Source organism: Cibotium barometz, chromosome 13 (assembly GCF_041138505.1).
Source record: "Cibotium barometz isolate CiBa-2024 chromosome 13, ASM4113850v1, whole genome shotgun sequence".
Classification (NCBI taxonomy): Eukaryota; Viridiplantae; Streptophyta; class Polypodiopsida; order Cyatheales; family Cibotiaceae; genus Cibotium; species Cibotium barometz.
This window is the reverse complement of record NC_141058.1, coordinates 20287415-20312595: the sequence shown is the minus strand read 5'-3', so window position 1 is coordinate 20312595 and position 25181 is coordinate 20287415. Positions and strand designations below refer to the sequence as shown.

Below are 25181 nucleotides of genomic sequence, written 5' to 3'. Positions count from 1 at the left end.
TTCGGAATTAAGAGTGAGAGCATTAAATGCTCTTTCTTAATGCTGAGATACGGGAGTAGATTATAGTTAATAACTACCACTGGCCATGTAGACCATTTACTTGATCTCATTGAAAATGGATTCACGCCGTCCAACGCTACACCCATCTTTAAATGGCATGGTTCTTTTGCAAAATCTGGCCATCGTAGATCAATATGCTCAAATGCAGGACAATCTCATGGAATTCGCAATACTCCATCTTTGCTCTTGTGCTCCGCTCCCCATGTCATAAGCTTAGCTAATTCGGGACTTTGGAACATATGTTTTATATGCGGAGCCAGGGAAAAATGTCTCAATACCTTTCGAGGGACCTTACCTTTCTCCTCTTTATAACGAGGAGTTTGACATTTTGGACATGTCACACCGTCCTCGTACTAACCTTTATATAAAATACAATCGTTGGGACATGCATGTAAAGAAGAATAGTCAAGTCCAAGACTACTTATCATCTTCTTTACCTCATCATGTGATGTAGGAAGGGAATTGCTTGTCGACAAGAACTTTTGAGAGAGTAGCATGCAAAGTCCATTAAAAATATGATCAATAAGAACAAAACATATTGTGATTACTCCTAAAATATTTAGATTAAAAAAATGTTAGATTGTTACATACTTCAAAAGTGCTGAAATGGATATATTACTCCATCCAAAACGGTTTTGAAGATTCAGAATAAGTAAGCTTGCACTGAGTCGTGTCAGTTGGCTTCCTGCGTAGATACGCTTTAGAGCTTCTTCTCGAAGATACTTCTCGTTGTTATTAGGAATATCGCTTGCACTATTATTTTGATACCAATCCTCAAAAAAATCAGACATGCCATCGTCGTCATCAAAGATATGGTCCCGCACATTATTGAAGTCCTGAGAATATTGTTTTTTTAGTCTTGCATACGCATTAGGATCACTCCTGTGTAGGATCCTCATTCATGCACTCTATTGACATGTGAGATGCATCATGTGAATGTTGATTTGTGATATTGTTGATGTAACAATCTGGAATCTACATATTTGAAGGCAATATCAATAGCATGCTTCTATATAAAAGAAAATATAGATACAAAACAGTTACAGACAATAAAAAATGATTATCAAATTAAAATAGAGACAGTAGAGAATGTGGTGCAAATTAAACTATAGAATGTGGTGCAAATTAAACTATAGAATTAGGGTACAAGAGGTCCAATAACATTAGGAAATGTATACAATGAAGCTCTCAATCCTCATCTAGTAAAAAGGATGCTCGTGGAGGTCTATGCCATCCATAATTGACCAGCAATTCATCACCAGCACGTAATGATCTAATAGCATTGACAACTATGTATCTTTCTACATCCCTGCTCATATGTTCTGGTTCATGACTATTCTCACACTCCACAAACGTGCAATTGGTTCTTGAACTCATCCCTCGACTACTATTGATTAAACCTGCTATGTTTCCTTGCGAGTAAGGTCTTCCATCAACATAGAGTCTTTGTCCTTCTGCATGTGTGATCCCTCTATCAGAAAGAGAGGCTGCATTGAGACATAATCCATAAGTACTCATGCTCTGAATGTAGCGAGTAAGCTGATGCCATGGACCCCATCTATATATAGGTCCACAGAAAGACATAAGGGTGACCTCTGAATGAGGGGGCACATGTAAATCCTGTGCAATAAAGAGGCCTCGTCTTGCTCCACTAATGGTAGATGGAGCAATCATGTAGCGACTGCCCCCTGAAAACCACTCCATCTAAAGGAAGTGATCCTCTCTGCCATCCTCCATATCGTCTACGATCATACGTCTGTACTAGAGAATGCAAACAAGTGGGCGGATGATCTCCACCCATCTCGGCCTCCCAAAGCAGGAGGTAGAGGATGTCGAGAAACCTCGAGCTACAGCTGACAAGTGACCTGTCCGTGCCATGTGTGAGGGACATGTGCACCACTGATAGTGAAGTCATCCTCGTCATCAAGTGAATATACCTACATATATGATATGGTTACATTATATATGAGCCTTTGATTTATAAAATAACCAATAATAAAACTAAGGGAGAACAGTCACATACCATAGGTCGATGTCGCTCCTCAGGTGGCGGTGCTCGCTCAAAAGTACCATGAGTCATCTCATGTGAAAAGCACTCCCATCGTGGCCTCCGATATGTGCCACGATGACAAGTGCACCAGCATATAATAGACTCGTTGTAGTAGAAATCATCATAAACGGGTTCATGTGCAGTATTGGAACTCTGTGCACCCCAATCACCACGAGTAGGAGGTGGTGGTGTACCCTCTGATTGGTCCGAATCTCATTTTCAAGTACCATAAAAACACGAGTCATTAATCAAATGATCGAGAAGAAAAAAGCAATGCATGAAAGAAAACATTGAAATCTAACAAGTTCTGTGGTATGCAATATGAAAAATAAACAGACGCTACTGTATGGTGGAGACAAACAAGAGGAGGGCTGATATGTGCATGGAGACATGGCAATACTTCCGCAAGGAGAGACGCCTACGCATCACTTTTCCTAAGCAGAAGGTGCATGCCTTTGCTAATGTATATTAGAATTAAATTGAACTTTGATAGATTGATTCTAAATATTCTCTAATCTATGTCATTTTGTTTAATGAAATTTACATAGACGGCAGCACGAAAGAGACTGCAAGTTGGTCACACATCTAGACTAGGCCGGATGGGTCGAGATAGATTTGTGGCCACATTTGTGAGTATAAATCGTTCTAATTTTAACTTTCAAAGATACTATTATTGAGTTAAGAAATCAATAAGTCTTTGGTTCTGTCTTGATGCAGACCAAAGACTATGGTCGTGCACCTACGGCGCAAGAGATGGAGTACGCTACATACTACGGGCACCACGTTTGATGTTCCATGGAACTAGTCTATTTAGCTCTCACTTTATTTCCCTTATTTGTTTTAAGGCTTAAATACTTTTCTTGTGGCATTGTAAACCAAGGAGCTTTTGATGTACCATCTTTCTATATGGGCACCTTCTGTTTATGAATCACCGACTTTTATTTTTTGGAGCCTCACCTTGGTCATCATACCCATAATATCTTAAGCTTTGTATCCAATTTTTGATTGTGGGAGGGGAATTCTATCCTAGGACATCTTAGCTATCTTATTTTATCTTTACCCATGTTTGGTTCATGGGAAGGTGTTAGAAATAATGTTCCAAACATGAGCTATTTTCTTGTGGTTATTTCTACCATTTATCCTTGCTGTAAGTGCTCTTTGGTAAAGAAGATTTACCAAGCATCTAGCCTACCATTTTCTCTTAATTTAGGAGCATCCCCTAGAGTCTCTCAACATTTGGAATCTACCTCTTTTAGGTGCTCAATTATCTCCACTATTTTAGCCTAGCTACTCTCCACCTTTACACCTCATAGGTGATAAAAGTAGAGCTTGGCTCTCTCTCAATGTACTTGCCTATATATTAGGCCTCTCATTTTACAACTTAATCTTGCCCACATTAATCTCATTTAGTTAGTGCATTCTTACTGACTTCAGCTTAGTTTGATTATGCTTAAGAATGAGGTTTAATGTGTGCTCCGATCCACCTTGAATCCAACAAGGTGTGTGTGTGTGTGTGTGTGATTTGTATAGGTCAAAGGATAAGGTTACTAGCCTACAAATGTATGTACTCATGAAAGGGTTTCATCATTAATCGATCAACCATCATTGAGTCATGTAATACTTTCTCTCAATTGAGCTTTATCATATCATCTCTCTCTCTCTCTCTCTCTCTCTCTCTCTCTCTCTCTCTCTCTCTCTCTCTCTCTCATGTATCTATCTCACTCAACTTGTGCACAACTCGTGACCACCATGCAATTTGTACAATGCCTAGCCTTTGATATTTTTTTGTGCAAAACCTCAATCAAGGAGTTGCTAAACCTCTCTCTCTCTCTCTCTCTCTCTCTCTCTCTCTCTCTCTCTCTCTCTCTTTGTGTTTGTGTCTTTGGCATATGTGCCTCACTCACCTTGTGCATAGCTCATGGAATTAATACAATGCCTAGCCTTTGATGTTTTTATTACAAAACCTCAATAGAGGACTTGCTAAACCTCCATAACTTGACATTTAGTTGTTTGGTAAAAATATATAAGATCTTGACTAAGAAATGACTCATAAGATGGAAAGCATGTCATAATGACCCATTTGGGTGAGAACATTTGGGGCACCTTATCTTGCTATCAACCTTCTCAAAATGACATTACTAAGTACTTGATCTCTTGTGTAAAGATTATTAATGCCTCTTACACATGACGAGTAGCAATGCATGACACTACTAAGTAAGCAATGCATGAAACTACTAGGTACTTGATCTCTTGTGTAAAGATTATTAATGTCTCTTACACATGACTAGTAGCAATGCTAGCCTTTTGCACATGACTAGTAGCAATGCTCCATCTTCCTAAATTATTATGCTTCTCACTAGATAGAGTTTTCTTGGGCATGAATTTATAACATCCATGAGGCTACTTAAATGTTAATGTCAAATGAGGCCTTGGCATTTAGCAATGAACTAATCCACCTGAACACTATCTTTGAAAATTTATGTTTGCATCCTGAAAACTCTTAATACAAGGGTGAACTATCAATTGGGACAAAATAACATCTCTAATGGCATTAATCCACCTGAACACTATCTTTGAAAATTTATGTTTGCATCCTGAAAACTCTTATTACAAGGGTGAACTATCAATTGGGACAAAATAACATCTCTAATGGCATGATCCATGGTAGTAGTGACTTATTTGAAATACCTAGCAAAATCATTGTCGAATTTTTTGTCCCTTCTTTTTGCTCACCTCAATATTAGGGCATGGCACCTATACATCCGTAGATCTAGCTCTTTGATGATGCTCCGCAAACCTTAATTATTGTGTAATTGTTATGGACACATGCACTATAGTCTCCTAATGCCATTATATTGCATTAGGAAAGGGCCCTTATTGTTTTCTAGCAATACTATCTATTCTCATTTATAGCGTCCATCTAAACAAACCTTGAGGAACAAATTTCAAACTTAAAAGAACATTGATTTTTAAGGTAAAGCATGCTACTAAAAGGTATCAATCACCAAGGTTTTTGGCTATAATGAGTTCCTAAATTACTCCTCAAATGATACTTAGTCACCTAGGATCCCTATCTTATGGTAATTTTCACCATACATTATTGCCAAATATGTATTTTGGGCATACAAACGTACACCTTTTACAAAATTCTAGGATGTGGTGCACCTGGTAGTTGACTCCATAGTATGGTACTGCGTACACCATACATTATTGCTAAATATGTATTTTGGGCATACAAACGTACACCTTTTACAAAATTCTAGGATGTGGCGCACCTGGTAGTTGACTCCATAGTATGGTACTGCATACACAAAACGGGTTACTATGGTAGTGGGCGAAGTCCTTTTGCACTATATTGATGTGATCTTCAAAAAAATTCCTTGTACATAAAATTTGGAGTATCCACCTTTGAACCTTAAATATAGGTAAAGTATTTGTATCATGAGAACATGGAATGGGTGGGTGTGTGTGTGTGTGTGTGTAGAGAGAGAGAGTGAGAGATGCTTCGTCTATACACGTGTGTAAAAATACTTGAATAGTGAATCTTATATAAGGCGAAATTTATAGCATACCTATACATGTGTAAATAGAATAGTGAATGTCATAGTGAATCTCATATAAGGCAAAATCTAGGATGAGACTAACAATGCATAATTTAAAACTATAGTCCTTGCTTTAAGAAGCTATTCTTTTCACGTCCAAAAATATTAGTAGTCGTTGCTTTAAGAATCCTTTGTATTCATGTCAAAAATAATAACTTGAAGTACCAACCTATGCTTTTGGAACCCTTTCTTTTGCTATTATTTTATAAGGGTTATGAATGTGTGAAGGACAAGTTGTTTAAGGATACAAGCCTTGGTTCTTAAGGAAACGTTTTTCTCCTCTTCAAAAAATATTAATGGTTACAAGTATAGAAAGAAATGTTATTGGAACCCTTCTTTTCCTCTTTATTGAAGAGGAAACGTTTTTCTCCTCTTCAAAAAATATTAATGGTTATAAGTACAGAAAGAAATGTTTTTGGAACCCTTCGTTTCCTCTTTATTGAAGAGAAGTGGGAGCCACAATAGCAGAAATTAAACTTGCTTTTCTAACCAATGAAACAAAGGACAACCATCAAGTTGAAACGGTTTTTATTGAAAAAATGCATACGTTACCCACCATGGTCTTATAACTGAAACTTAAAAATTGTTGAATCAATAAATTCAAGCCTTAGCAAATTACAACCAACCGGATTTTCTCAATTTAAGAAGTTGATATTTACATTGAAGGACAGTTTTTTTTTTACACTAAGGAAAAATCCTAACTATTAGAGAGCACACCCATCATAACTTGTCCTACTGTGTTGTGTGGCTATTAGAGAGCACACCCATAACTTGTCCTTTATCTGGTGCTGTGCTATGTGGCAGCACACCCATAACTTATCCTTTATCTCGTGCAGTAGCCAATAGTTTTTTTTTAAAATTTAAACCATTAGAGAGCACACCCATCATAACTTGTCCTGCTGTGCTGTGTGGCTATTAGAGAGCACACCCATAACTTGTCCTTTTATCTCGTGCTGTGCTGTGTGATACAGCACAGCACACCCATAACTTATCCTTTTATCTCGTGCAAGCCAGCCAATGGGTTTTTTTTTTCCCTTTACACTAAGGGAAAATCCTAACTATTATTATTATTATTATTAGAGAGCACACACTACCGACATCGACATGGTGGCGAGTCATAGCTAATCCAAACAAGTTACAGATCTCTCTTCCCTTTACATTTGGACCTCCAGAGGAAGAATTTATTGCTCCTATTCCTGAGCTCATTAACCATGATTACCCATGCGTGTACCAAGGAGCCACTTTCAAAGAGTACATGATGCGCTACTTCGATACAAGTCTACCGAACCATAAGAAAGGCCTTGAATTCGCCAAGGCTCTTTTGGAGAGATCAATGAATGAAATGGAACAATAATTATCTTGATTTATTAGTTATGTTCATTTTTCTTTGGACTTATATGGAGTATTTATTTGTTTCCTAGAATGAAATAATATCTCATTAATGAAAATAATTATTTAGTGTACATTGAAATATTTTCTATTTTTGTATTACGTGTAGATACAAAGAAGTTTCTTAGGGGCTAAAGATAAATTATACATAGAATAATATACTTTTAAGTGTAAAGATAAATTGTGAAAAAAACTAAATAAAAATGGATAAGTTTTAGTCTTAAAAATATCTATATATATAATTTAAAAAAATAGTGCCATCAATAAATTATACATACATTACACATGTTGCCTTTTAAAAATGGCTACTTCTAAAGAGACATTCGTCCCATCTATATAAGTTAATATGTTTACATTATCTACATTGTGTAAGAAAATATGGTTAGCAAAAGAAGGAGGATCTTCAAAATACAAAGCATTGAGTTGCAAAAAGAAGTGGATTATAAGAAATATTACTATTTTCAAACTTTGATTACAAATTATGGTAGGTCAGCTCATTGTTATGCTATTTGGTACTTCCCTTAGTGCTAAACTTCAATATGGCGGCTAAGGCTTCTGTGCATCTCTAGAGGTTTGATAGAAACTCAATATGAAGAGCTTTGTGTGAATGTATGCTCTTGTGTGTGTGTGTGTGTGTGTGTGTGTGTGTGTGTGTGTGTGTGTGTGTGTAGAGTGTGTGTGTGACAGCATATCTTGATACAAAGTTTTGTTGGAAATTATTTCATCCCTAGATGGAATTTCCCATCCATATTCATGCTTGTATTTGGTTCCATATGAAGCCCTGCATTGGCATATCTTAGCAGAGATTTTTCAAGATTGTTTCTACCATTTTTTGGTTTTTTTAAGGCATTTTTTAGCATTTTTTACTATAACCTTGCTGTCGGCCTACTACTACAGCTGGCCAACAAGCATATTGAGGTACTATAAAAGGGTTGGCTCCCTTTTCCCTCATATCATCTCATGTTTCAGCATTCAATTGAGGTCATTAGCAGCTGCTACTGCTTCTCATCATTGTACAGCTACTACTACTTTCCTCGTGCGGCACTGAGATTTCAGCAATAAACATCAGTTTCCAGCATTTACAAGTCTTCTACCTAGGCCTAAATCTGTGTTTTATATTTTCTTCACTTTCTTTCATGGTATCAATGAAAAACGTTGACCTGTGAGAGCAAAAGAATGCTGCGTTTCCTATTTTGGAGAAGAGGCTTCAACAGTTTGTTGCATTTTTTACAGATTTCAGTGTAGAAGGTGCTGCCATCATCCAGGCTGTACCCTTGAACTCTGTTCAACTCCTGTGGAGTTTTGCTTTCCTGCATAAGTACACACCCAGAACACCAGACCCAAGAGTATGTACAAAACTTTATTTCAATTCAAGTCTTCGTCTTTACAGAGTTGTACATCCATTACATCCTCAGAACCATCATCATCTAACACCCATTCATAATCATCCCACTCCCTCTCAGCAATATGAACTATGACTGACCAGTACCCTGCATCACTCTCAGAATAAACGACCTCAAACATAGAACCATCTTCAAAGTACAGTTCTTCGATATCCGAACCAAACTCCAGGACAAGATACATATCTGAGGTGGGCTATCCTCAAAGCTTTTCTTCAAATTTACAAAACTGTATTTTCAGAACAGCAAACTATTACAACACAAACAGCCCCAAAAAAAACCTTACAACACTGTGTCTCCTTTGCTACAACAGAGCTAGACAATTCAGCCTCAAAACAGTCCACTGTATTGCATGTAATTGCAAACAAACTTCACAAGACTCGTTGTGCTTGTTGTCATCTATGTAGATGACTTGATCATTACGGGGGACCATGATGCAGAGATCTTTGATGTAAAGATCTTGCTTAGGCAGAAGTTTGAGATGAGGATCTGGGGGAGTTGAGATATTTCTTGGGCATTGAGGTGATTAGGTCACCACATGGTATTGGATTATTGCAAAGACAGTATGGCTTGGACATGTTGTCCAAGTATGGTATGACAGGCTGTAAGCCTATCTCAGTGCCATTGGATCAGAATGGCAAGTTGAGTGCAGATTCAGGAGAGATTTTGGAGGATCCTACTATATATAGGCGCATAGTAGGAAGCTTGATCTACATAACGATCACCAGACCAGATTTGAGCTATGCTGCTGGGTTGGTGAGTCAGTTTATGCAGGCTCCTCGGAAGCCGCATTTGGATGCATTGAGATGCATACTGAGGTATGTGAGGTCTACTTTGCATTGTGGACTATTTTATAAAACTGGGACAGAGATGTGTGTACATGGGTACACAGATACTGATTGGGATGGTAGTATCTCAGATAGAAGATCTACTAGTGGCTTCATGTTTTCTTTGGGAAGTGCTACTGTGACTTGGAGCAGCAAGAAGCAGCCTACGGTTGCTCTATCCAGTAGTACAGAGGCCGAGTACAGAGGTGCTGCTATGGCAGCACCTCTGTACTCGGTGCTATGGCAGCACCTCTGTACTCGGTGCTATGGCAGCATGTGAGGTAGCTTGGTTGAGAAAGCTACTTGCAGATTTGGGTCTATCAGTGGATAGACAAGTTGTCATTTTTTGTGACAACATTAGCAATATACAGTTGGCCAGGAACCTAATTTTTCATGCTCGCACAAAGCATATAGAGGTCCACTACCATTTTGTCAGAGAGAAGGTCTTGGCAGGAAACATTGACCTTGTTTATGTCAGCACACTGTTGAAAATACAAGTGAATAGGGTGTGTGCGGGAACAAGCTCTTGGATAGAGGCTATAAAAGAGGAGATGTAATTGTGAAAGAACCTGTGAAAAGGTGAGAAGAATCTACTGGGAGAGAGTAAAGGGTAGCATGAGAGAATTTAGGAGTGTGGAGTTATTCTGGGAGATATTCAGGGAAAAGAGAAGAGGTGGAGAGAATCAGGCAAGAGGTGGAGATATTCTGGGAGTGAATCATGGAGAAATCAATGGGATTTGATGCTTGATGTAAACTCTAGAAATTGAGGCATAGCCCTAATGAGAATTTGCTAGTTTTTGTGAGTATCAATGCCTACATTAATCTATTTGCTAATTATTCACTAATTACGTCTTAATCATTTGCTATCACTTTGTTAATGATGTTGATTCTAGTGTTTGATCCACCATAGCTCATCATTATGCTCAAATTTTAACATGGTATCAAAGCCATGCCTAGAATCAATTAGGTTTATGAGCCCATTAGTTAATTAATCAAGATTAGTAGATAATTAGCAAATAATCAAATTTTTAGTTAGTTTTCACTTCACCCCCAGCCAGTGGAGGACTCCATTCAGCTTGTACACTCTAAATTAGGTCTTGCCCTTCTAACACAAGCTAGCCAACACACCTAGCTTCAAGCTCATCAAGATGGCGCAGCAAACCGCGAAGTAATTTAGGAGAAATTGCTATTTTTGCCGGTGCCTTTTTTCTAAAGCAGATTGGAGAATTCTTCTTTCTCAAGAAAAATCTTTCTAATTCCTCTTAGCCCCGGGGGTTTTCAAGCATGCTCTACAAGCTGGTGAAGACAGAATTCAGTTTCATCAAGTCTACAGTGAGATCCAAGCTCTTCATCAAATCTGTAGGTGACTTTGGTAAAACAGAGATTAAGCTTTTAATATTTGGTCAAATCTTGTGTTTCTTGGCTTAATCCTCTACTAGACTCATTGCTATTGATGCCTTTGAAAGCATTTGAGCTCATTTGAAGTGTAAGGCACCAGATCTAGGCTCCCCGTATACTCTGTTTTTTGCACACAAAACATAGCATTAATTTGCTAATCAATGATTAATCAGTACTAATCACTATATTTTGGTGCAATTGAGGGTTCAAATTAACCATTAGGTATCTGATACAGATCCCTATAGCTTCAGATTACAAATTAGAGTTGGTTTGATACTCCAACCATCCCATACAAATTGGTTACCCTTGATTTAGTGTAATTTCTGGTGATTTTATGCTGATAAAATTGTTGTAATCATCTATTAAACACCAGATTGAGTTGTAAAAGGGTAGACACTGTCCTTGAATCTTGAAATTGGATCAAGAGGTAAGACCCCCTTCACATCACCATGAGTTCAGCATAGGAAATAGCCAAATTTAATGGGGAACAGTTTTATACATGGCAGACAAAAACCATGTATTTGATGATGAGGAAAAATTTGTGGGGATTAGTTGAAGGGAGAGATGAATGCCCAGAGAGAGGAAAAAATGAGTGGAAAAGCAGGAATGAAAAAGCATTGGGACTTATTGCACTCAGTTTAAATGATGAAATCATTCATCACATCATAGGGATACAATGGGCAAAAGATGCATGGGATGAACTTAATAAATTATTTGGTACACAAGCAAAAAATTCCAAGATAAATCTGTTAATGCAATTCTACAAATTGGACATGAAGGAAAGTGAACCTTTAATCACACACTTGAACAAATATAAAAGCATTAAGCAACAGCTGGCAGCTATTGGCAAAAAGGTAGAAGATGATGAAGCATTAGCTGTACTTCTGAAGAGTGTGGACAAAGGAGATTATGAAAACATTGTAGCAACACTAAAGAATGTACCTGAATTGAAGATACACAAGATAGAAGCAGCTCTACTAGAGCAAGAGAGCAGAGGCAAAGAGAAGAAAGGGCTCGACTCAACAGCAGGAGAGGAAGAAGCATTCTTCACCCGAGGAGGATTCTCTCGAGGACGAGGACGAGGAAGAGGCAGAGTAGGAGGGAGGACCTTCACTTGCCACAAATGTGGAAAGCCAGGACACATGGCGAGAGACTGCTATACAGCAAACCCAGTGAAGAAGAAACGACATCGGCAAACTTCATGGAGGCTCCAAAGGAAGTGGAGTCGGATCATCTTTTCTGAGAGAGAGAGAGAGAGAGACCCCACAACACAATGTAACCTGCCCCAACAAAGTAAAACCACCTCTGAGCCACTGATGATGTAGGCCACGTGGTAGATGTATGTGTGAGCACTTTAGTCAAGGTCGCGGGCACTTATAGTAGCCTTGGACACATAGAGAGAGAGAGTGTCAAGGACTATGGAGTTTAGGGACTTGAGGCACTGGTCGCGGGCTATCAAGTAAGAGGGAAACTTGGTATAGGGTCCAGGTGTGCTAGGATTATTCACTTGAGGGGAGGTGTTGAAAATACAAGTGAATAGGGTGTGTGCGGGAACAAGCTCTTGGATAGAGGCTGTAAAAGAGGAGATGTAATTGTGAAAGAACCTGTGAAAAGGTGAGAAGAATCTACTGGGAGAGAATAAAGGGCAGCATGAGAGAATTTAGGAGTGTGGAGTTATTCTGGGAGATATTCAGGGAAAAGAGAAGAGGTGGAGAGAATCAGGCAAGAGGTGGAGATATTCTGGGAGTGAATCATGGAGAAATCAATGGGATTTGATGCTTGATGTAAACTCTATAAATTGAGGCATAGCCCTAATGAGAATTTGCTGGTTTTTGAGTATCCATGCCTACATTAATCTATTTACTAATTATTCACTAATTATATCTTAATCATTTGCTAATCACTTTGTTAATGATGTTGATTCTAGTGTTTGATCCACCATAGCTCATCATTATGCTCAAATTTCAACACACACATGATCAGGTAGCTGACATCTTCACCAAAGCATTGGGTACAGAGAAGCTCCGCAGATTCACGGCTTCGCTTGGTGTACATGAGATGGAGTTGAGCTCAAGAGTGTTGAGATATCGAGCTCATTTAGTGAGGTGGTGGACACTGCTGGGGGATAGGCCCCACACTTACACCACTGGCATGGTTGGTGAGATCATGGGTTATATGCAACCAATGGGATGACAGCCTATGTGACAGCCACTCTAGAGAGTGGCATAGTTATAGCACCAGCTCATTTAGTTGGGTTCACACTATAGAGAACCCTAGTATGTATTTGGTTGAGTACCTTTCATATTGTGTGTACTCTTATCTTTGTAATTCACTATTTTTCCAAAGGTCTTTTCCTCTCTTCTTGCAAGGTTTAAAAAAGAGGAAAACAATCTCGATCATATTAGCCATCTCCCAAAATATTAAGGCATTCATGCCTCATGTGCTTCTCCTTTGATATGTGCTCCTAAGAATGATCATTACCATTCCCAATCTATAAAAAATGAGTGAAGTACGACTTAATTAGATTTCTCTTTTGTGACCCATTTATTCTTCAAGAAAGGTGATGACTACCGGAGAAAAGAGTTAATTTGACACAGAACGGCTTGTTTTAGCTTTGATATTTGCAGTGAGAAAATTTCGTGCATATTTGCTAAGCAAACCCTTTATTTTGATACTGTGGAGAAAATTTTTCCACTTGTTGTTTACCATATGACAAGGTCTCATAGGATTGTTAAGTGGATTTTGGAATTGTAGGAATTTGACTATACTTTTAAAGTGGAAGAAAGCAACATGGCTTCACTTTGCAGACATATTAACTCACAAAATTTATGAAAAATGGCTACGAATTGAGGAACCACTAAAAGGGATACAACCTTTGAAACCTTTAATGCCTTCTTATTGTTTTTTGATGGAGCATATCGAAGACAGACATGGAAAATTGGTGGTGGTTTAGTCTTATATAACCCACATGGTCAAACTGTGTTCAAAGAAAAGATAGTCTTAGAAAATGTACAAACCAACAATGAAGCTGAATATGCTATTCTTGAGGAAGGATTGATGAGATGTAAGCAAGTAGGAGTGGATAAGTTTATCATTAAAGGGGATGCATTGTTACTTGTTAAACATGTTCTTGGTATCTGGGCATGTAAAATGATAAATTAAAAGAGCATGTGCGAAGAATCTGAGATTTCTTTAAGCAATTCAAGGTGGTACAATTGTTACATGTACATAGGGAGAAGAATCAAGAAGAATATCAATTAGCAAAAGAAAAAATGGCAGTTATAGTTGGAAATGGCCTTTTGAAGGAACCCAAATTTCAAGGAGAAGAAACATTGAAGGAACTTTTGCAATGGTTACAAACTGGGGAGTTACCTATTGGTTTGACAACGATACGAAAACGGAGGCTTTTAAAGAACGAGCTCTCATATTTACTTATAGGGGATCTTCTCTATCATAAAGGGAAGAATCTTCTCTATCATAAAGGGAAGGATATAGTCTTATGAAGAGTTTCAAATGCTACCGATATTCCATGTATTCTTCAACATTGTCATGATGAGGTATGTGGTAGACACTTTGCACATGACTTGAATGTTAAAAAGATCTTACAAGTAGGGTATAATTGGCCTAGTTTACATGTTGATGTGGTTCATTGGTGTAAAACTTATCATGTTTAAGATTGATTTATGGGCCAAGAAAACCTATTCTGTTGACTTATGGACCATTTGAGAAATGGGGTATTAATGCCATCAAACCTTTGCCTAGAACCCAAAATGGAAAAGTTTATATTTTGGTTGCTTTGGAATATATGACTAGATGGGCTAAAGCAGCAAGTTATTCAAGGCTAACAAAACTTATAGTTTCCATATTCATTTTTTCTCATATATGTTGCCGTTTTGGAACAGCTTTAGAGTTGGTTTCTGACCATGTTCCATGATTTCGAGAAGGAATATTGATGTAGATTCTTGATAAACTCAATATTAAACATCGATATTCTAGTCCTTATTACCCAAAATGTAATGGTTTAGTTAAAAAGATTAATGGTATTTAATACAAAATTATAGCTAAACATGTGGAAGCTAAGCCAAAAACTTAGGACCAACATCATTTGGATGGGGCACTTTGGGCATATAGGACTACGTTTAAAGCCTCAACACAATTCACTCATTTTCATCTTGTTTATGGACAAGAAACACTTGCTTCTATATTAAAGTTTATCTACCAAATGTTGAGTTATTAAAGAAGATAAACAGGGACCTTGATGACGTGTTTCAAGATTGACTCATAATCTTGCATCATTTGGAATTAGATAGAGAAGCAGCTATTGATCACTTTATCACTAAGTCTTAGAATGTTAAGGAAAGGCTTGATTCTTTATTTAAGGCAAAAGGTATACATAAGTACATGCTTGTATCAAATATGATAGTTGCCTCGATGACCATTTTGATGCCAAATTGTTAAAACGTTGGGAAAGTTTGTTCATTATCCAAAAGTTTTATGATAATGGCGATTATCAACTTACCAATTTATTTGGCCATGTGCATTTTGCCACTGTTGAAAAGATGCAGGGGAGAAGGAAGCTTGAACTCTTTGGAAGCACACACACACACTCACACAAACCCTAGAAGAGAACACACAAGATGAGAGGTTGAAAATTGTTCTTCTTCTTCTTTAACCAAAGAGGTATACAAAAGAGATAAAGAGACCAACACACATACTAGAGTATATACAAGCAGTCCATAATGTGAACATGCTAAAGTGGAGTGGATGGGTGTGGACTAGTTGGTGTAGTCCAGCTGTAGAAAACAACACAGACATGTGTAGAGTATATTCTAGGCATGAAAATTCAAGATGACCAATTTCCTTACGGGAAAAGGATATTGGGAGTTTATCATAGGCAATGAAAAAGAGCAAGAGATTGCTAAATAAAATTCGACCCCATAGTAGGTACATGCATATAAAGCATGGCATGAGAGAGATAGAAAGGTGCTATAATAGTAAGTGTGATAGGTTCTATGATTGTGCATATACATGATGCACAAACACCTAAAGGAGGCTTTGAACACCTTGGTGAGGATGTACAAACACCTGAGCTTAAAAGATACAACTAAAGTAAGAGCTACATAATGTGACCAGAGAAAAGTTGAGTATAATTGATTACTTAGTGAAGTTTAAAGGGCTTGCATATGCCCTTTCTTCTATTGGATCACCAGATGATGATGATATGGTGTCGGTGACCTTGAATGACCTTAGCAAAGAATACAACCAGTTTTCGACCTCCATTGGAGTTTAAGAGAACTTGAATGATATGGTGTCGGTGACCTTGAATAACCTTGGCAAAGAATACAGCCAGTTTTAGACCTTCAATGGAGTTTGAGAGAACTTTATTGATTTTTAGGAACTGATTGTTCTCTTCATCTATGAGGATATGAATGTTAGGGGAGGTTCATCCTCTAGAAATACACATGAATAGGAAGAGGTAGAGGCAGGTCATCATTTAGAGGACGAGGTCGTGAGTCGGTTTAGAAATTAAAACTAGTAACATCAATAAATACATGAAAAACAATCTCATAGAAGTGAAACACATCACTCTAGAGGAAAGAGGAGCTAGAGGGGCCGAGGTGGTTGTGGTAAAGAAATCAGATAGCATGGAGGACTACTATTCTTATGGTAAAGAAATCAGATAGCATGGAGGACTACTATTCTTATGGTAAAAGTAGGCCATATTGCAAAGGGCTACTTTAAAAAGCAGAGAATGATATAAAAAACGGTAAGTTATAGAGCAAGGCAACTATGCATCATCAAATAAACAAGGTGATGATAGAAGTGAGTAGTTTTTGTGATGCAACACATGCTCGGTTACATGATAGGAGATGTCTCATCATCAAGAGATGTGGATGTTAGAACTTTTAACCACATGATCAATCATGGTGATGATGAGTGGTTTAGAGACATGTAGAAACTAAAAAATTAGGTCATGTAGAAGCAATGATACTTCACACCTCATTATGCATGTTGGTAAAGTGCCATTATCTATGCAGGATGGAAAAATGAAGTACTTAGTAGATATACTTCATGTTCCAAATATTACAAAGAATCGATGGTTAAGCAGGGTCTATAAGTGAGGTTTAATCTTTAAGGTTGTTTTGTGAAAGACTTCAAAAACCATTGCTGCTTGGTTATAAAGGGTAACCAAAATGTCAAGATGCTTACTTTGGATGTTAACATACCTAAGCTTAAAGAATTTATGTTTACACATGAGATGGGTGACATGAGATGGGTGCCATTACAGATATTGACATATGGTACAAGAACATTGGTCACATGAATATACATTGGCTGAAGTCTATGCAAGTCCAAAATATTATTACAGGTATGTCAAAGTTTAAAGTTGATGGTATGCATAAAGTATGTGAAGCATGTCATCTTTATAAGTAGGTTAAACATGCTTTCTCGTATGAAAAGTATGTTAATGCAAGGCCATCAGAGGTTATACATTTGGATGTATGGAGACCAAAACTACAATAATTATAGGTTGCAGGTATTATGTTACATTCATTGGTGTACTAGGAAAGTGTGGGTTTATTTCATAGATTTAATGCCTTGGTTGAGAAAAAAAAAGATGTTATACATTCGGATGTATGGGGAGACCTATCAAAACCACAATAATTATAGATTGCAGATATTATGCTACATTTATTGGTGATCACACTAGGAAAGTGTGGATTTATTCCGTGAAGGAGAAAAGTGAGGTGTTTTCTCACTTTCAAAGATTTAATGCCATATTTGAGAAGGAAAAAAAAATGCATACTAAATGCCTAAGATCAGATGGTGGGGGCGATTATTTATCCAAAATGAGTTTAGTGATTTCTTGAGAAAGCAGGGAATCAAGAGACAATTCACATGTAGGAACACTCTGTAAATAACACAATAGCGTTGCACAAAAAGGAAAAGTAGATACATTGTAGAAGTTGCTCATGCCTTGATGTCTGAAAAGAATATATCAGATTATTTTTTGGGTAGAACACCATATTAGTGAATTTGGGAATTTCCCAATTCCCATTTTTGAATACTTAAAAAAAGGAGACATGGATAACATGTTTGTAAGTTTCTCAAAACCCTATCATATGACCTATCATTGGAAAGCACTTGAAAAATGAAATCTAAAGAGCTATAAAGCGCTCATTTTGGATTAGTGGTGTTCAAGTTATGGTTAATCCAAACTTTTGACCACGTGTCCCAAACTTGTGGAAAATTCCCATATTCCCCAATATGGTGTTGTAGAAGTAGTAGATGTTTACATGATGTAAAACCTGATGTGTCTCACTTGAATGTATTGTGCATATGTGCATGTTCTCGATAAAGCGAGAAACAATTTGGTGGACCCAAAGGTAGAGAAATGCTTCTTAATGAGTTATGATGTGGAGAAGAGAGGCTATGGATGCTATAATCCTACTTGTTATGAGATACAAGTAAGTATTTATATTATCTTCAATGAGATGAGTAGCTAGTATACACTATCAAAGGCAACAACTGAAGATGCAAATGTAAGAAGTAATGTTGTTGTCCCACATGGAGAGAAGCAACATAGGTTCTTAGTGTAAGATTCCTCCCCCACCCCCTTTTTGATGTCTAGTATCTTCCCCTGTAATCAATCCCTCTTCAGAAATATAAAGACCTTGTTTCTAACTGTTTTAGCCTAAAGAGAGAAAATTATTCGAGAGAGAGAATATTCAGATTATGAATATTTTTAGATAGAAAAATAACTCATCTTATTAAAATAAGTTTCCCTGAAACAAAAATTCAAAAAGAATTTTCCAATGTGCAATTGGAATTAATTGGAAATAGGTATAAAGAACCTTAGTCTAAGGGTCTAGCCTATTTTCAGAAATTTTTGGATTATGGTACAATTAAGGTTCCTATGGGCCAATAGCATCAATCCATGTGTAAGGAGGAGATAAATCCAAATTGTAAAAGAAGATACCCAAAAATGAGTAAATGTTCACATAAGACGAAGAGTTGAAAATGTACAAGGTTTATTAGTAAAAAAACTATGAGCAATAGAATTTTGACACATATGTAAGGAAGGGGAGTTCTTTCAAGGAGGTGCATATTTCACATGCTTGAATGAGTTTTAAACTCAAAAATAATGTGATATTTTTATCTCTCATATCTCTTGAACCAAACCAAATCAAAATGGAACCAAATCGAATCAAAAAGTAACCAAACTAGGTCCAAATCTAGTCCAAATTCAACCAAACTGACTTGGAAAATTCTAGAATCAGTTTGTTTGGTTAGGAGCTCAATTTTTCCTATAAATAGAAGCCTTCCCTTATTGAAAAAAAATATAGTGTCTTATGCATTGTTACTCTACTCCACCTAAGCCAAGAACTGTGAATTCTTTAATAATTCACTAGTTTTTGACACTTCTCTCTTTCTTCAATCTCCATTGGTGGCTCCATCAACATACTAAACCAATTGATTGGTTGGGGGCCTCTACCGTGAATAAAGAATCAAGCAAATTATAAGGTAAGTATAGTGAATTTTGATCTTTTCTATAATTTCTCAATGATTCTCTCTTCTCAACCCCTCTCAAGCTTGAGAAGCTTAATTGATATGGTTTTTGAAATGCTATTAAAGTTAATTAATTAATGATAGTAAAGAATTACATAAAATTCTATTTATATTTAATTCTAATGGTCTTTCTCTCTCTCACTTAAGAAATGGTCATACTCATGATCCTTTTCAATCCAAATGAAGCTTTTCATAGGGCTTTTCCTTAATCCAAGATTAAGCTATGCTTGAGGCCAAATTAATGGCTTTTTTCTATGCTTATAGTTTATGTATATCGATGATTCAATCCATTATGGATTGATGAACCAATTAGAGACCATTCTAATTATTTCCTTAATGATAAGCCTTATCCCTTAGAAAAATTTGAGATTTATCAGTCATAGTAGCGGAGCTATGGCAAAATTTTTATAGAAATTACGCATAAAATAATTTCATTCAAAGCATAAAAAGAGGACTTCCTACCATATTCTAGGAATTATCATCCTAGATTAATTAAAAGAATTTTATTATAATCATGGAGGTGAGGAGGTATGCATGTAGATGTAGATGTATAGATATAGATGTGAATAGAGATGTAGATGTATGCATGTAGATGTAGATGTATGCATGTAGATGTAGAGGTATGCATGTAGATGTAGATGTATAGATATAGATGTGAATGGAGATGTAGATGTATGCATGTAGATGTAGATGTATGCATGGAGATGTAGATGTATGCATGTAGATGTAGAGGTATGCATGTAGATGTAGATGTATAGATATAGATGTGAATAGAGATATAGATGTATGCATGTAGATGTAGATGTATAGATATAGATGTGAATGGAGATGTAGATGTATGCATGTAGATGTAGATGTATAGATAAAGATGTATGCATGTAGATGTAGATGTATGCATGTAGATGTAGATGTATAGATGTATAGATGTAGATGTAGATGTATGCATGTAGATGTAGATGTATAGATGTAGATGTATGCATGTAGATGTAGATGTATGCATGTAGATGTAGAGGTATGCATGTAGATGTAGATGTATAGATATAGATGTGAATGGAGATGTAGATGTATGCATGGAGATGTAGATGTATAGATGGGGATGTGAATGGAGACGTGGATGTATGCATGTAGATGTATAGATAGAGATGTGAATGGAGATGTGGATGTATGGATGTAGATGTATAGATGTGGATGTGAATGAAGTTGTGGATGTATGCATGTAGATGTAGAGGTATAGACGTATAGATGTAGATGTATAGATGTGGATGTGAATGTGGAGGTGGATGTATGCATGTAGATGTAAATGTATGGATGTGAATGTGAATGTGGATGTGGATGTATGCATGGAGTTGTGGATGTATGCATGTAGATATGAATGTATGCATGTAGATGTGGATGTATGGATGTGAATGTGGATATGGAATGTGGAATAAGTAAGGTGGGTTGATGAGGGATAATGTGGAAAAATGAGAGTTAATATAGAAACTGTATTTGTAAATTGTTTGTAAATGCTGTTTGAAAATGATTGTTTTATGTCAAGAATGCTGGGGGGAGCATTTTGACCGTCTTGTGATTAAGGTCGTGATGATAAAGTTGCAACTGCTGACGGAGAATCAATGAAGGATGTCTCGCGTAGCAAGGTCGGCCGAGGTCTTGACCAGCCTCCTCGGTGCGATTAAAATGGTGAGCTTCCGGTACGGTGGATGAGGGGCCAAGGAAGCGGCCTATGAGTGAAGCGCTAGGTCACCTGCGAAGGATCCTAGAGGGTGCTGACCATACGGTGCTCGGGCTCTGGGTCGCCTAGGATACCCACGCGTGCGTCGAGGAAGATATTGGAACAAGAGTAGGAGTTGTTTTCTGAAATCGGGCATGGATCTGGTTGATTGACCTTGCTGGTCTTCAATGGATGAGTCCATGGCTCTTTATATGGATCTCTTGGTTGATCTTGCTGATCTTCAACGAGAGTCCATCTTGATAAGTGATTATATTGCCGAGTATTATGGGCTAGGAGCTAGGAAACGGCCCCTGAGTGGACAGGTGGTGAGCATCCTAGTTGCCAATGATGCCATAGATACCCTGATGAAGGAATGATGGGAAAATTAAGAATCAACTGGATAAATTGAAGATGGTGATCAGTGATACTATGGTTTTATTAAAGGATTGTTTTAAACTGGTTGAATCTGTGAAACGGCAATTTCATATTGGGTGTGTGAGTGGTGTGACTAGTTTTCTTTTTGCATGAACATCCGGCTAGGGGGCCTTGGAACTCTTTTCCTTGGTACCCGGGACAAAACCTAACCAAATTCTTAATTGGATCCTATCACTACAGTGGTTGGGCGGTTGGCTAACCCATGGGATCGGATGGGGTTAGGCTGGACTAATGGATCCGTAAATCAAGACTCAAACTTTTGTTTTTACGATAGATAAAATAAATCCCGGACAGTAACTGTTCTATGGATAGGAATCAACGGCTGTGCCTCTTGAATGGGGAAAAAAGCGTTGATCCCAATGATCCAAGTGCAAGTTTCTCCCTTGATCTGACCAAGTATCTTATAGATGTAATTGGATCAGCTCGATCAGAAATGATCTTGACTACGTTAGAGTAAAAAGTTATCCTGGTGGAATCGCCCGTGCTTTCCGGTAAAGGAAGTTTTTCCGGGTTCGATTTTGGAACAACCGACGGATTAGTCTCTTATCCGGATATCCGTGGGTGAGGCCCCGAATGTGGGACCCTGTCCTGCGCAAGAAGTGCTACTTCCGCTGCTAGTATCCCGAATCTGCTGCTCGGTGGGAACAGGGATCTTACAGTTGGTATCAGAGCATTTGGTTAATAAAGATCAACTGAGGAGACAAATATATCAAAAATTTATCAAGAAATACAAAAAGGTTATAATTGTGTGAGATAATTCATACAATTTGATATTCAAACTGAAATTCGTAATTTGGTAATTGGGTCTGCAGATGGAAGTGCCGCAATTATATAGAATCCCTGACTTGCTTGAGGCCTAGACATGATAGCATTTACCTTATGATTCCAAGGGCCGTGACTACCCGTATATACCGAGAGTATACTGCAGCTCTTTACTGACAGTATATACGAGTAAATCTAAGACTTGAAATTATAAGCGTTAATGCTATCCAGATGATGATTTCGTATGTGATTGATATGATTTTTAATTCTGTTTGAGAATTGATGAATTGATTTGGATTCTGATTGAAAATTCTGATTGAAAAATGATGATTTTTAAAAATTAGTTGAAATATAATGAAACCACAATGAGGGGGAATGGGACGAGTCCTTGTGATGATATTCATAACTAAAATGATGATAATGAATTCAGCAAATCACTATGAGATTAGTGGGTTGTGCTGTCAGATTGCTACTGTTAATACTTGACCGGTAGATCAAGTTAAGGGATGTCAAATTGAGAACTTGCTTGACTGAAATTTCCGTGGAGGAGGAATGTTCCGAAGGAAACCTTTCGGTCTAATGGACCATTATCATGTTAAAGATATGAATGATATGATCTGAATGAATTGTTATTTAATGATGAGTTCTATATAAGGGATATTTATCCCAGTGTTCTGTTGGGTTGACCAGAATATAAGGAACCCCAGAATAAAATTGGATCTTAAGAAAAAGAGCTGTCCTCTACCTTGTGAGATGAGGACATCTTGCACTTTTTAAGTGGGGTAGAATGTAAGATTCCTCCCCAGCCTTCGAGGTATACAGGAGTAAGAATCTCCCTTTCTGATCTTATAATTATTCCCTCTCTAAAATAAAAGAAAGTTTCTGTTTAAAAAAGGAAGACCCTTTCCCTAGAATACTTCTCAGGAGTCCCACCTGTTTTAAGGATTTAGAACAATGAGTTCAGAAGTGAGAATCGGTGTTTTGGATACCAAGGTTTTGGTTTTCATTCGAGTACGGCCCAAAAGAAGTTCTTTATCTCTTGGGGAGTATAAGAAGTTATCCCCCAGATATTGTGACCCTTATGTCTGAATTCAATGAAAGTAGGTGACTTAGCCTACAAGCTTCTTTTATCTCCTCATCTCAAAATTCTTAATACCTTCTATAGAAAAAATGTGTCAAACACAAATCATGGAAAGACGGTAAAACTTCAGTCGCAAGTTACCGTTGGCTTCTAGGTTACGCTAGCTCCTTCCTTTATATAAGTCGTAACTTTTACTTGTCCCTCACAGTAATCTTACTCCCATCAATCTCCTTTCTTTCTTAATCTCCTTCATGGCTTGGCAACAAGAATTAGTTTTATCCCTGATGATTTCTCACCTTCAAGACGCAAGAGAGTCTGTGAAGAAAGACTTTATAGAACAGTATGAGCGCTCACTTTTTCCTCACCTAGGAACTTCTGTAGCTCAGACCAAATGGCGGACCTATCAAAACATAACTAGGGTAACAGCCTGGGGTCAACAGCACTTTCGTAACAATGTCCGCTTGGCCATGGTTATTGAAGCTTTGGGTTTGGGTCCCCGATACTACTGCGTCATGAGATCAAGGCATCTTGGGTTTTCTGAGCGGGTCTTCTTGCTGGCGTGTTTTCTTCCTCATGAGAAGATATGCCTTTATCCCGTTTTTGGCTTGCCTCTCAGAGGTCCGTTAGATCACCTCATACCACTGAGATAGGTGCGACAATAACCAGCAGAATCATTCCCTTAGATGAGTTACCCTATACTTGTGCAGCTTGTGAGTGCTGCTTTTGTGACCATATGATGGACGGGCTTATGGAAGTGTAAAGAGTTCTTCTATCTTTACTGTATAAGTTCTGAGAATGAATAAAGTTTAAATCTTGTTCTATCTTGCTTTATTTAAGACTTTTCTTGGTGGTTAATCTTGATTAAAATTTTTCTCTAAGTCTCATATTCGTGCATCTTGCGAAATTATCCCAGTTTCGAGATGAGGACATCTCGCATTTTTTAAGTGGGGTAGAATGTAAGATTCCTCCTCCACCCCCTTTTTGATGTCTAGTATCTTCCCCTGTAATCAATCCCTCTTCAGAAATATAAAGACCTTGTTTCTAACTGTTTTAGCCTAAAGAGAGAAAATTATTCTAGAGAGAGAATATTCAGATTATGAATATTTTTGGATAGAAAAATAACTTATCTTATTAAAATAAGTTCCCCTAAAACAAAAATTCAAAAAGAATTTTCCAATGTGCAATTGGAATTAATTGGAAATAGGTATAAAGAACCTTAGTCTAAGGGTCTAGATTTTCAAAAATTTTTGGATTATGGCCAATTAAGGTTCCTATGGGCCAATAGCATCAATCCATGTGTAGGGAGGAGATAAATCCAAATTGTAAAAGAAGATACCCAAAAATGAGTAAATGTTCACATAAGACGAAGAGTTGAAAATGTACAAGGTTTATTAGTAAAAAAACTATGAGCAATAGAATTTTGACACATATGTAAGGAAGGGGAGTTCTTTCAAGGAGGTGCATATTTCACATGCTTGAATGAGTTTTAAACTCAAAAATAATGTGATATTTTTATCTCTCGTATCTCTTGAACCAAACCAAATCAAAATGGAACCAAATCGAATCAAAAAGTAACCAAACTAGGTCCAAATCTAGTCCAAATTCAACCAAACTGACTTGGAAAATTCTAGAATCAGTTTGTTTGGTTAGGAGCTCAATTTTTCCTATAAATAGAAGCCTTCTCTTATTGAAAAAAAATATAGCGTCTTATGCATTGTTACTCTACTCCACCTAAGCCAAGAGCTGTGAATTCTTTAATAATTCACTAGTTTTTGACACTTCTCTCTTTCTTCAATCTCCATTGGTGGCTCCATCAACATACTAAACCAATTGATTGGTTGGGGGCCTCTACCGTGAATAAAGAATCAAGCAAATTATAAGGTAAGTATAGTGAA

General features: G+C 37.3%; 1 pseudogene; it reads right to left on the bottom strand.

Moving 5' to 3' along the window:
• Positions 1 to 1248: 1248 nt before the first annotated feature.
• On the bottom strand, positions 1249 to 1861 carry LOC147632473 (uncharacterized; annotated as a pseudogene).
• Between the last annotated feature and the right edge of the window lie 23320 nt (positions 1862 to 25181).